Raw genomic sequence first — 13,736 nt, forward strand, 5'->3', positions numbered from 1 at the left:
AAAAGACATCTAAAAACATAGGAAAATAGAAAGGTTGTAAATAATAGGACGAGAAAACATATGTCATGCAAATACTAACTAAAAGGAAGCTGAATAGGTAAATTAATATCAAAGTGACAAGTATCTATAGTAATTTTGTTTTAAAGGTTAGCAGAGAAATGGGTAGAAACTACAGGGACATGTTGGTCTGAAGTTTTATTTATTTATTTATTTAATCTAATGCTTGAGTATTAATGGGAATAATCCAGCAGAAAAGGGTAAATTGATGACACAGGAGAGATGAGTGCAATTTAAGACCAAAACTCTTTAAATTAGACATAGACGGGGAGAGGGATAATTTTTCTGTTGTAATAGGCAGAAGACGTGGGTACCAGATGCATTGATCAATAGATTTTGTTGGTGAGAAGATGAACTCATTCTCTTTTGATTGCATCTATTTCCTAAGGAAAATCTACCAATTGGGTATAAGTGGAGAGGCTATTGTTGATTTTAGTGGAAGGAAGATGTGTAACAGCAGTTTTAATAGGAGAGAAAACAGAGTTCTTATAGAAATATATGAGGATAAGCCAGTACTGAAAGTTCACTTAACGTCATGATCAAAAATTTAAAGTGAGACTAGTCAGTGTGGTAGTTGTATGCTATTTTCCAGTCACATTCATCTTCTTCAGTAAGGGTATATGTTGTGGGACCCCGAATGGAGGGACCAGCTGGCATATTTATATAAAAAGGAAGGGAGAGATGTTTCAGGAAGTCAGGGACCCCAAACGGAGGGATCAGTTGGAGCCACGGCAGAGGAACATAAATTGTGAAGATTTCATGGACACTTGTCAGTTCCTAAACAATACTCTTATAATTTCTTACACCTGTCTTTTTTTTTTTTTTGAGATGGAATCTTGCTCTGTTGCCCAGGCTGGAGTGCTGTGGTGTGATCTCTGCTCACTGCAAGCTCTGCCTCCTGGGTTCATGCCATTCTCCTGCCTCAGCCTCCCAAGTAGCTGGGACTACAGGTGCCTGCCACCACACTTGGCTAATTTTTTGTATTTTTGGTAGAGACAGGGTTTCACCATGTTAGCCAGGATGGTCTCGATCTCCTGACCTCATGATCTGCCTGCCTCAGCCTCCCAAAGTGCTGGGTTTACAGGCATAAGCCACCACACCCAGCCTGCCTGTCTTTACTTTAATCTCTTAATTCTGTTATCTTCGTAAGCTGAAAATGTCCAGCACCTCAGGACCACTACAGAACAAACTGATTGTAAAACATGTATGTTTGAACAATATGAAATCAGTGCACCTTGAAAAAGAACAGAATAACAGCGATTTTAGGGAACAAGGGAAAACAACCATAAGGTCTGCCTGCGAGATCAGGCAGAATAGAGCCATATTTTTCTTCTTGCAGAGAGCCTATAAACAGACGTGCAAGTAGGAGAGATATCACTGAATTCTTTTCCCAGCAAGGAATACTAATAATTAATACCCTGGGGAAGGAATGCATTCCTGGGGAGTGGTCTATAAATGGCCGCTCTGGGAGTGTCTGTCTTATGCAGTTGAGATAAGGACTGAAATACACCCTCAGGCTTTTTAGGGTGGGGAAGAAACCCCACCCTGGTGAATTTGAGATCAGACTGGTTCTCTGCTCTTGAACCCTGTTTTCTGTTGTTTAAGATATTTATCAAGACAATATGTGCACAGCTGACATAGACCCTCATCAGTAATTCTAATTTTGCCCTTTGCCTTGTGATCTTTGCTTTTTTCCTTGCCCTGTTTCCTCAGAAGCATATGATCTTTGCTCTGCCTTTTGCCCTTTGAAGCATGTGATCTTTGTGACCTACTCCCTGTTCATACACCCCCTCCCCTTTTGAAATCCCTAATAAAAACTTGCTGGTTTTGTGGCTCAGGTGGCCATCACGGTCCTACCGATATGTGATGTCACCCCCAAAGGCCCAGCTGTAAAATTCCTCTCTTTGTACTCTTTCTCTTTATTTCTCAGCTGGCTGACACTTAGTGAAAATAGAAAGAACCTATGTTGAAATATTGGGGGCGGGTTCCCCCAACAGGTATAGAGTAGGTAAAGAGTTTAAACTGTGCTCCCTTCCCTCACAGGTGAAGACACCAACATAGTTTGTCTTCATCAACACTATACTTCCCAGACCAAAGGATACCATCACACTCCCTCTGTCCTCTCTCTTTATTATGTATGGGTAGTGAGGTGGTGAGTCTTTGTAGTGCTAGTTTTGCTGGAAGCAGCTCTCAACAAGCCCTCTTGGACTTCACAGTTGGATGTTTTCTGAAATTAGAATGAATCTTATTTAGCACCTTTGTTTCTCAGCTGTTGATCTAGTTGCCAAATTAGGGAAAAGTGGGAAATAACCCACTTTGAACTTCAAAGCAATACCCATCTACGGAGACAGAACAAGCAAATGAATTTAATTTCTGTCTTGTAGGATCCCTGCTTCAGGGCTTATGAAGCTGTCACTCTTCACTTTATCAGCATCCCCTTCTATGTTGTCAATATCTCCTCCTTTACTTGAGCAAGTTTGAGTATAATTCTCTGCCTTTCAAATAAGCAATCCCTGACAGAAAGAGATGGCTAGTCAAACTTATTGTATTTAATTCAACAAGGCTTGATGATATACATTTGCCAATTAGTAATTGAGAAAGTTGAAGTAACTTAAACACTCTGGGGCTCAATTTCCTCATCTGTGTCAATAAGGAGGGGTTTTCAAATTGTGTACCATGGAGCCCAAATTGTCACAAGGGCTGGTGAGCAGAATGGAAGAGGCAACAAAAGAGCAGGGCTCTTGGTCCTGCTAGTCCACTTCAACTCTGACCTCTGTTACATGCTGGGCTTTTGTTATTTGCTCAACAAGTTTCTTTTTATTAAAAAAATAATGAAAATAAAACCCATTTTCCAGCTCTTACAGTGTTTAACTCCACTGTGTTTAAACCCATGAATACTTTTGTTATAGTACAACTTTAAGTTACAAGACAAGGGTAGATTTGAAATTATTTCTCAGGGTCATGTGCTTTGGCATGTGTCAATCGTTATGACACGCTCATCAGCAGCCCTAAGCATAACATCCTAGCTCTCCAACACTGAGATCTTGTCTAGTCAGTTATTCCCTGGTCCAGTGAAGGTGCAGGAGGGGATTTTGATCCTAAGAAAACCAACAAGTTTCTTACCATTACAATTTTGGCACCTATGTTTTGTTCCCCTCTTCTTCCTGTTTAATGTTGTTCAGCAATAGGAACACTTTGCTGAGGGAGGCCTCATTTCAGTGGGGTCATGCCTCTGGGCAAGGGATTAGAGTGTTCAGGTGACCTCATCAGTTTCTTCCAGCTCAATAATTTTATAGCTGCAGGAACTGGCAGCTTGTTGTTGGCACAGTTAAAATGAATACCCAATAATAATTCTCAGAATATAATATACTCAATAGCAATAAATGTGAGGACCTCAGCTGAAGAAGTAAAACTAGCTGAGAATAAGAAGGTACTGAACTTTAGCTTTGGGTCATGTGTAATGGTCACAAGTGAGTGATTCATTAATTTATTAAAGCACAGGATTATTTTTCATAAATCAAAGATCAAATAATATATTACTTCTTCAAAGGGCCTCTTAAAAACACCTGGAAAAAATTACATGAAAAAAAGGACTTGTAATTAACCAAGTAAAACTTTACATTAAGTCCAAACTGGAAAAATTTTAACGCTTTTACTTTGAAAACAGGTTTTAGAAAAAGGGAGCTACTACTACATGTTGTTCATTTTCTTGGAAGAAAATTGTACAGTTAGTGTTACTAATGAAAATCACATAATTTTGTTATTAATTTGTATGTTGAATTTTATAGATTCCATACTTTTTTTTCCTTTTCTAAAATTTTATTAAGGGAAAAGGAAACAATAAATATGGTGGGATGTAATCACATATAATGCAGAACTGCCTCACGTGCTACTTAGGACCTGCCAAAGAAACTCCCAGCAGCTATATCAGTAACGTTTCCTAATTTCAAAGTTATGCACACCGGACCGTGAGCAGCCCTGGAAGCCTGTAAGATCTGTTCTTTAAAAGTTTTGCAATTTCATTGTGAGGACACCCAAATATATAAGTATATTCTGGATTGTTTCTACACCTTTTAACTGCATAGTGATTGTATGTATAATCCTACTGACTTCTAGTGCTGAAGACTTTTTCTCCCATCAAAAGTTGGAGTAAAATTGTTCTGATACTTAATATTCACTAGACTAGAATTTCTTCATTTTTTCTAACATCAGTCCCTTGCTATACATTTATATTAAATCTCAAACCCAGACATTTGGAGGGAATTAATCAACTAAAATTTAGTTTGGAATTGAAATTAGCATGAGCAGCAACATTCTCAGGATGCTTTTCTTTTTTGGGGGGGTGGGGGATGAACTCTCACTCTGTTGCCCACTTTGGAGTGCAGTAGTGGCATGATCTCATTTCACTGCAGCCTCTGCCTCCTTAATAGCTGGGATTACAAGCATGTTTCACCATGCCCAGCTAATTTTTGTATTTTTTAGTAAAGACAGGGTTTCGCCATGTTGGTCGGGCTGGTCTCGAACTCCTGACCTCAAGTGATTCACCTACCTTGGCCTCCCAAAGTGCTGGGATTACAGGTTTGAGTGCCCAGCCTCAGGATGCTCTTTTGAACGTTAATTCCAAGAAAGTTAGATAAAGTGATATAGTCTACATTTTGCTTATGAGTTTTTATATTACCGTATCTGAAAATGTGGTAGAAATTTCGCTGTTCACAAATAAAAAGTAGATATTATTTATATGATTTATATTAATGGATGACAAACTTTTAAATGAAATAGGTCTCTGAGGTGTTTGTTAAGAGAAACAAATTTATAAGTGTTCGTAAATTTTTTAAGCATCATTTGTGGTTTTCTCTGAAGTGGGTTTAATGTTAATGATGTTAATGTGTGCACTAAGTAACGTTTTCATGATATTAACTGTGTCCAGTTTTAAATTTTAAAATTTGTATAGGTACAAGAAGGATTATTTGATTTTTGTCTCATATATTCACTTCATTTCTAATATTATAATACCATATTTTTGGAACAAATAAAGAGGAGTGATGGGAGGAACAGTATTTGAGACCTTACTGACCAGTTCTTGGGAGTGACTGTTACCACGGGTTGCAGTACTCTTTCTTTAGAAATTTTATTTATTTACTTTTTTGAGATTACATCTCGATCTGGCACCCAGGCTGGAGTTCAGTGGCACTACCTTGGATCACTGCAACCTCTGCCTCCTAGGTTTAAGCAATTCTCCTGCCTCAGCCTCCTGAGTAGCTGGGATTACAGGTGCCTGCCACCATGTCTGGCTAATTTTTGTATTTTTAGTAGAGAAGAGGTTTCACCGTGTTGGACAGGCTAGTCTTGAACTCCCGACCTCAAATGGTCTGCCCACTTCAACTTTCCAAAGTGTTGAGATTACAGGCATGAGCCACCCCGCCTGACCACAATCCACTTTTAAATGGATTTATGGAAAAAGTACTGATTATAATTAAACTAAGCGGCATTTAGGTCACACATCTCATTCATCTGATCAGTGATCTGACGACCAACCTGACAGGGAAGAGTCACATCTTTTAGGGTTTCAGGAATCAGTGGGAGAGGCATGCTATGAAAGGGCATGTGAAGGAAGGCTGTGTTTTTGTGTCTGCAGGTGTGCACTTGTACTATGTTGGGGGAGAGGTTTATGCCGAGTGTGTGAGTGACAGCAGCATCTTTGTGCAGAGTTGGAACTGCAACTATCAACACGGCTTCCACTCAGCCACTGTCTGCGAGATCCCCAGCGACTGCAGCCTCAAGCTCTTCAACAACCAGCTCTTTGCTCAGCTCCTGGCCCAGTCAGTTCACCATGGCTTTGAAGTCGTGTATGATGAGCTAAGATGTGAACTACACATCTGAGTTTTGTTAAGGTAAGGAGTGCTTGCTATCACGTTATAAAATGTTCAGTTAAAACCAAACCAAAACAAAAAAGCACTCTGACTGATGTGGCAGTTCTGCAGTCAATTCAGATAGACAAAACCATTTTTTTAAAAATTCCATTGTTCTTAGGAGGAGTTCCTCTTTGAGTATGAACTGTCTTGTTTAGCAAAATATGAAAATTATTACACATTACTTTACTTTTTTTTTCTTGAGACAGAGTCTCGTTCTGTCGCCAGGCTGGAGTGTAGTGGCGTGATCTCAGCTCACTGCAACTTCCGACTTCCGGGTTCAAGCGATTCTCCTGCCTCAGCCTCCCAAGTAACTGGGACTACAGGCACATCCCACCATGCTCAGCTAATTTTTGTATTTTTAGTAGAGATGGGTTTTCACCATGTTGACCAGGTGGTCTTGATCTCTTTTTTTATTTTACATAATTTTTATTAGTTTTCTTTGATTCTGGATATATATATATATATATATATATATATTTACCATATATATATAAAACCATATATATGTAACCATATATATATTTATACTTTAAGCTCTGGGGTACATGTGTGGAATGTGCAGGTTTATTACATAGGTATACACGTGCCATAGTGGTTTGCTGCACCCATCAACCTGTAATCTACATTAGGTATTTCTCCTAATGCTATCCCTCCCCCAGCCCCCCACCTCCTGACAGGCCCTGGTGTGTGATGTTCCCCTCTCTGTGTGCATGTATTCTTATTGTTCAGCTCCCACTTATGAGTGAGCATATGAGGTGTTTGGTTTTCTGTTCTTGTGTTAGTTTGCTGAGAATGATGGTTTCCAGCTTCAGCTATGTCCCTGCAAAGAACATGAACTCATCCTTTTCTATGGCTGCATAGTATTCCATGGTGTATGTGTGCCACATTTTCTTTATCCAATCTATCATTGATGGGCATTTTGGTTGGTTCCAAGTCTTTGCTATTGTGAACAGTGCCGCAATAAACATACGTGTGCATGTGTCTTTATAGTAGAATGATTTATAATCCTTTGGGTATATACCCAGTAATGGGATTGCTAGGTCAAATGGTATTTTTAGTTCTAGATCCTTGAGGAATCACCACACTGTTTTCCACAATGGCTGAACTAATTTACACTCCCACCAATAGTGTAAAAGCGTTCCTATTTCTTCACATCCTCTCCAGACTTTTTAAGACTGTTTCCTGACTTTTTAAGGATCGCCATTCTAACTGGCATGAGATGGTATCTCATTGTGGTTTTGATTTACATGTCTCCAGTGACCAGTGATGATGAGTCTTTTTTCGTATGTTTGTTGGCTGCATAAATGTCTTCTGTTGAGAAGTGTCTGCTCATATCCTTTGCCCACTTTTTGGTGGGGTTGTTTGTTTTCTTGTAAATTTGTTTAAGTTCTTTGTCGATTCTGGATATTAGCCTTTTGTTAGATGAATAGATTGCAAAAATTTTCTCTCATTCTGTAGGTTGCCTGTTCACTCTGATGATAGCTTCTTTCGCTGTGCAGAATCTCTTTGGTTTAATTGGATCCCATTTGTCTATTTTGGCCTTTGTTGCCATTGCTTTTGGTGTTTTAGTCATGAAGTCCATGCCCACGCCTGTGTCCTGAATGGTATTGCCTAGGTTTTCTTCTAGGGTTTTTATGGTTTTAGGTCTTATGTTTAAGTTTTTAATCCACCTTGAGTTAATTTTTTATAAGGCAAGAGGAAGGGATCCAGTTTCAGCTTTCTGCATATGGCTAGCCAGTTTTCCAAACACCATTTATTAAATAGGAATCCCTTCCACATTGCTTGTTTTTGTCGAGTTTGTCAAAGATCAGATGGTTGTAGATGTGCACCATTATTTCTGAAGCCTCTGCTCTGTTCAATTGGTCTATATATCTGTTTTGGTACAAGTACCATGCTGTTATGGTTACTATAGCCTTGTAGTATGGTTTGAAGTCAGGTAGTGTGATGCCTCCAGCTTTGTTGTTTTGGTTTAGTATTGTCTTGGCTATGTGGGCTCTTTTTTGGTTCCATATGAAATTTAAAGTAGTTTTTTCCAATTCTGTGAAGAAAGTCAATGGTAGCTTGATGGGAATAGCATTGAATCTATAAATTACCTTGGGCAGTATGGCCATTTTCAAGATATTGATTCTCCCTATCCATGAGCATGGAATATTCTTCCATTTGTTTGTGTCCTCTCCTATTTCCTCAAGCAATGGTTTGTAGTTCTCTTTGAAGAGGTCCTTCACATCCCTTGTAAGTTGGATTCCTAGATATTTTATTCTCTGTAGCAATTGTGAATGGGAGTTCACTTATGATTTGGCTCTCTATTTGTCTGTTATTGGCATATAGGAATGTTTGTGGTTTTTGCACATTGATTTTGTATCCTAAGAGTTTGCTGAAGTTGCTTATCGGCTTAAGGAGATTTGGGGCTGAGACGATGGGGTTTTCTAAATATACAATCGTATCATCTGCAAACAGAGACAATTTGACTTCCTCTTTTCCTAATTGAATACCCTTTATTTCTTTCTCTTGCCTGATTGCCCTGGCCAGAATTTCCAATACCATATTGAACAGGAGTGGAAAGAGAGGGCATCCTTGTCTTGTGCCAGTTTTCAAAGAGAATGCTTCCAGCTTTTGCCCATTCAGTATGATATTGACTGTGGGTTTGTCATAAATAGCTCTTCTTATTTTGAGATACTACCCATCAATACCTAGTTTATTGAGAGTTTTTGGCATGAAGGGCTGTTGAATTTTGTCAAAGGCCTTTTCTGCATCTAATGAGATAATCATGTGGTTTTTGTCATTGGTTCTGTTTATGTGATGGATTACATTTATCGATTTGCATATGTTGAACCAGCCTTGCGTCCCAGAGATGAAGCCAACTTGATTGCGGTGGATAAGCTTTTTGATGTGCTGCTGGATTTGGTTTGCCAGTATTTTATTGAGGATTTTTGCATTGATGTTCATCAGGGATACTGGCCTGAAATTTTCTTTTTTTTTTTTTTTTTTGTCTCTGCCAGGTTTTGGTATCAGGATGATACTGGCCTCATAAAATGAGTTAGGGAGGATTCCCTCTTTTTCTATTGTTTGGAATAGTCTCAGAAGGAATGGTACTAGATCCTCTTTGTACCTCTGGAAGAATTTGGCTGTGAATCTGTCTGGTCCTGGACTTCTTTTGGTTGGTAGGCTATTGATTGCTGCCTCAATTTCAGAACTTGTTATTGGTCTATTCAGGGATTTGACTTCTTCCTGATTTAGTCTTGGGAGAGTGTATGTGTCCACGAACTTATCCATTTCTTCTAGATTTTCTGGTTTATTTACTTAGAAGTGTTTATAGTATTCTCTGATGGTAGTTTGGATTTCTGTGTGATCAGTGGTGATATCCCCTTTATCATTTTTTTATTGCGTCTATTTGATTCTTCTGTCTTTTCCTCTTTATTAGTCTGGCTAGCAGTCCATCTATTTTGTTGATCTTTTCAAAAAAGCAGCTCCTGGATTGATCGATTTTTTTGAAGGGTTTTTCATGTCTCTATCTCCTTCAGTTCTGCTCTAATCTTAGTTATTTCTTGTGTTCTGCTACTTTTTGAATTTGTTTGCTCTTGTTTATCTAGTTCTTTTAATTGTGATTTTAGGGTGTTAATTTTAGATCTTTCCTGCTTTCTCTTGTGGGCATTTAGCGCTATAAATTTCCCTCTACACACTGCTTCAAATGTGTCCCAGAGATTCTGGTACATTGTGTCTTTGTTCTAATTGGTTTCAAAGAACATCTTTATTTCTGCCTTCATTTTGCTATTTACCCAGTAGTCATTCAGAAACAGGTTGTTCAATTTCCATGTAGTTGTGTGGTTTTGAGTGAGTTTCTTAATCCTGAGTTCTAATTTGATTGCACTGTGTTCTGAGAGAGTGTTATGATTTTTGTTCTTTTACATTTGCTGAGGAGTGTTTTACTTCCAATTACGTGATCAATTTTAGAATAAGTGCGATGTGGTGCTCAGAAGAATGTATATTTTGTTGATTTGGGGTGAAGAGTTCTGTCAATGTCTATTAGGTCTGCTTGGTCCAGAACTGAGTTTAATTCCTGGATATCCTTGTTAATTTTCTGTCTCGTCAATATTTCTAATATTGACAGTGGGGTGTTAAAGTCTCCCACTATTACTGTGTGGGAGACTGTCTCTTTGAGGTCCCTAAGAACTTGCTTTATGAATCTGGGTGCTCCTGTATTTGGTACATGTATATTTAGGATAGTTAGCTCTTCTTGTAGCATTGATCCCTTTACCATTATGTAATGCCCTTGAAGTCTGTTTTATCAGAGACTAGGGTTGCAACCCCCGCTTCTTTTTTAATTTCCATTTGCTTGGTAAATATATTCTCCATCCCTTTATTTTGAGCCTATGTGTGTCTTTATATGTCAGATGGGTCTCCTGAATACAGCACACCGATGGGTCTTGACTCGTCGTCTAATTTGCCAGTCTGTGTCTTTTAATTGGGGCATTTAGCCCATTTACATTTAAGGTTAATATTGTTATATGTCAATTTGATCCTACCATTATGATGCTAGCTGGTTATTTTGCCCGTTAGCTGATGCAGTTTCTTCATAGTGTCAATTGTCTTTACAATTGGTATGTTTTTTCAGTGGCTGGTACTGGTTGTTCCTTTCCATGTTTAGTGCTTCCTTCAGGAGCTCTTTCTTGTAAGACAGGCCTGGTAATGACAGAATCTCTCAGCATTTGCTTGTCTGTAAAGAATTTTATTTCTCCTTCATTTATGAAGCTTGTTATGGCTGGATATGAAATTCTGAGTTGAAAATTCTTTTTTTAAAGAATATTGAATATTGGCTCCCAATCTCTTCTGACTTGTAGGGTTTTCTGGATCTGCTGTTAGTCTGATGGGCTTCCTTTTGTGGGTAACCCATCCTTTCTCTCTGGCTACCCTTGACATTTTTTCCTTCATTTCAACCTTGGTGAATCTGATGATTACGTGTCTTGGGGTTGCTCTTATTGAAGAATATCTTTGTGCTGTTCTCTGTATTTCCTGAATTTAAATGTTGGCCTGCCTTGCTAGGTTGGGGAAGTTCTCCTGGATAATATCCTGAAGAGTGTTTTCCAATTTGGTTCCATTCTTCCCATCACTTTCAGATACACCAATTAAATGTAGATTTGGTCTTTTCACATAGTCCCATATTTCGTGGCGGCTTTGTTTATTTCTTTTCACTCTTTTTTCTCTCATCTTATCTTCTCACTTTATTTCATTGAGTTGATCTTCAATATCTGATAGACTTTCTTTTGCTTGATTGATTCGGCTATTGATATTTGTGTATGCTTCACAAAGTTCTCGTGCTGTGTTTTTCAGCTCCATCAGGTCATTTCTGTTCTTCTCTAAACTGGTTATTCTAGTTAGTAATTTGTCTAAGCTTTTTTCAAGGTTCTTAGCTTCCTTGCATTGGGTTAGAACATGCCCTTTAGCTTGGAAGAGTTTGTTATTACCCACTTTCTGAAGCCTACTTCTGTCAATTTGTCAAACTCATTCTCTGTCCAGAGATTCCTGAATTTAAATTCAGGAGCTGGCAAGGAGTTTTGATCCTTTGGAGTAGAAGAGGGCTTCTGGTTTTTGGTATTTGCAGCCTTTTTGCGCTGGTTTCTCCTCATCAGAATCAGATATTTCTTTTTTGTTGCCATAAAACATTAAATGTAACTCATTATTAAAATAGTAAATATATCATTTTAACTTTTTTTTAAAAACCAAAGATAATAAAATCTCTATTGAGAAAATCTTTAAAGAAAATAAACTCCAGGTGGACTCACTTTGATCAGGAAGGAGAGCTCTTCTTGGAGAAGGAAGGCACTGGGCTCACAGCCAGCTGTTTTCCAGTTGCTGTTCCTTCTACTCCAGGAGCACCCTGTGTGTGTTATAGCACAGTGACACTCATATCTATATTCATATCTATAATTATCCAGATATAAGTGTGTTGACTATATAAAAAGTTTTATTTAAAAAGCACCCTTTCAAAGGAGCAGGAAAAATACCTTTTCCTTTCTACTTCTCAAACTATATGTCTTTCATAGTTATATTTGTGCACCCTGAAACTAAAAAAACACACTGTGTTCCTTAACAGCTGAGATGATTGTAAACAGCACACAATGTACACAGCACTCTGTTTTTGTTTCGGTTAAAATACCTGTTCCTTCTGTGGAATTTTTCTATCCTTTTAAATGGTGTTATTCTTAAGTCATCCAATTTAAAAGAATCCTAGAAGCTCTACCTTAAATATCTTCCTCCCCCTTGTTCCTCATATTCTATTGTTCATGAATGACTAGAATTTCTATCTTCCTATCATATTTCATTAGCTCTCTTCTTTTATCTTCTCTGTAATGACCTTCATTTGGGAATTTATTTTCACTACCCTGGAATATTACAGTTGTCTCCTTAAATATTTTTTTTTTTTGTTTTCTAACTTGCCTTCACTGTTTGCCCCTCACCATCAAATTAATCTCCTGGATAGTCTACAGGTAGATCTTTCTAGAATGCAAATCTAATAATGTTTAGTGCCTAAAATAATAATGTTTAGGAGCTCCCAAATAATGTTTAGCTCCTGTTTAAAGTTTTTAGTGGCTTCCCTACTCCCTAAAGGGCAAAACCCAAACTTAGTTTCATGTCATACAATGACCTTGACCTATCTATCCTTTGTCTATATGTAATCTGGTATTTCTTTCACATATTCTTTTGCAGCCACTCTAAGCTAGGTCTTCCAACACATCACATTACACCCTGCACTCCCATTCTGAGGAACTTTTACATACACAATACCCAGCTCAAATCGTTTACTTTTCTGGCTCAACCTTATACTTTCCTGACTTTGTTCTTGTAAACAGAACCGGTCATTCCTTCCTAAGTGATACCAGTACACTTAGAATCCTTTGGCGTACTAAAATTTTTCTTCCCCATGACTGTGAGTAGAGACTAGATCATTTCTATCTGGCTATATCCTCTGTTTAGCACTGATTTGGCATATAGAATATGCTCTATAGATGTTAGTGGAGTGAGCAGAAGAAAATCCAAGTTTATACCAGAACATCGTAATTGTTATTTTAAAGACAATTTTTATTGTTTTATTTGGCTCATAATATTACCCAACCATTGTAAAAATTTCAGAAAAGCTACAAAGAGTGAATGGTTTAGTTCTTACCAATCTATGAGTAAAAGTGGAATCTAGATGTTTTGTGCCATGCTTTTAAGGCCCTTGTTGATTCTCTTTCTCCTATAACTAGGAATTCTCAAAAAGGTATATTCTGTGTTTCTGAATGGCCTGTTGTTGCTTGTTACCATGGCTGACAAGACAGGGCTCCAATAATCAAGCCAGAACTCGGCTGTTGTCCCTGAAAGCTTCACTGAGGTGCCACTTCACCTGCAAACGGTTCCAAGCTGCAGCCTCTATAATGTGTTGGTACTAGGAAGGTTGCAACTTGATTTCTCCTTTTCAGTACTAGAGATGCTGACACTTTGCCATGCAGGTGAGACTATGGTACTTGACTGCTGCATCTCAGAGCTGGTTGATTATAGAATGACGTCATGCTTAGTTAAGTGGTCCCATAGTATGTTGTTCCCTTGATGAATCTGGTTTGCAATTCTAGAGTCCTAGATTTCTTTTTCTTTTACGCTGACTTTTTTCTCAAGGGCACTCTTGTCTGCCCTGGTTCCAGTTCAGAATTGCTGCTCTCAAATCCTTTCTTCACTATTTGCAAACATATCTCTGTATGTCTGAACTCCAATAATGCAGAGTTCAAATTTGTG

General features: G+C 38.2%; 1 long non-coding RNA gene across 1 annotated transcript in view; it reads left to right on the plus strand.

Annotated features, from left to right (window-relative positions):
* Positions 1–13,736, plus strand: part of LOC140709671 (uncharacterized) — a 394,478-nt gene that overhangs the window by 40,100 nt on the left and 340,642 nt on the right. The gene's annotated exons all lie outside the window — the stretch shown is intronic.

The sequence above is a fragment of the Chlorocebus sabaeus genome, chromosome 21 (genome assembly GCF_047675955.1).
Source record: "Chlorocebus sabaeus isolate Y175 chromosome 21, mChlSab1.0.hap1, whole genome shotgun sequence".
NCBI lineage: Eukaryota > Metazoa > Chordata > Mammalia > Primates > Cercopithecidae > Chlorocebus > Chlorocebus sabaeus.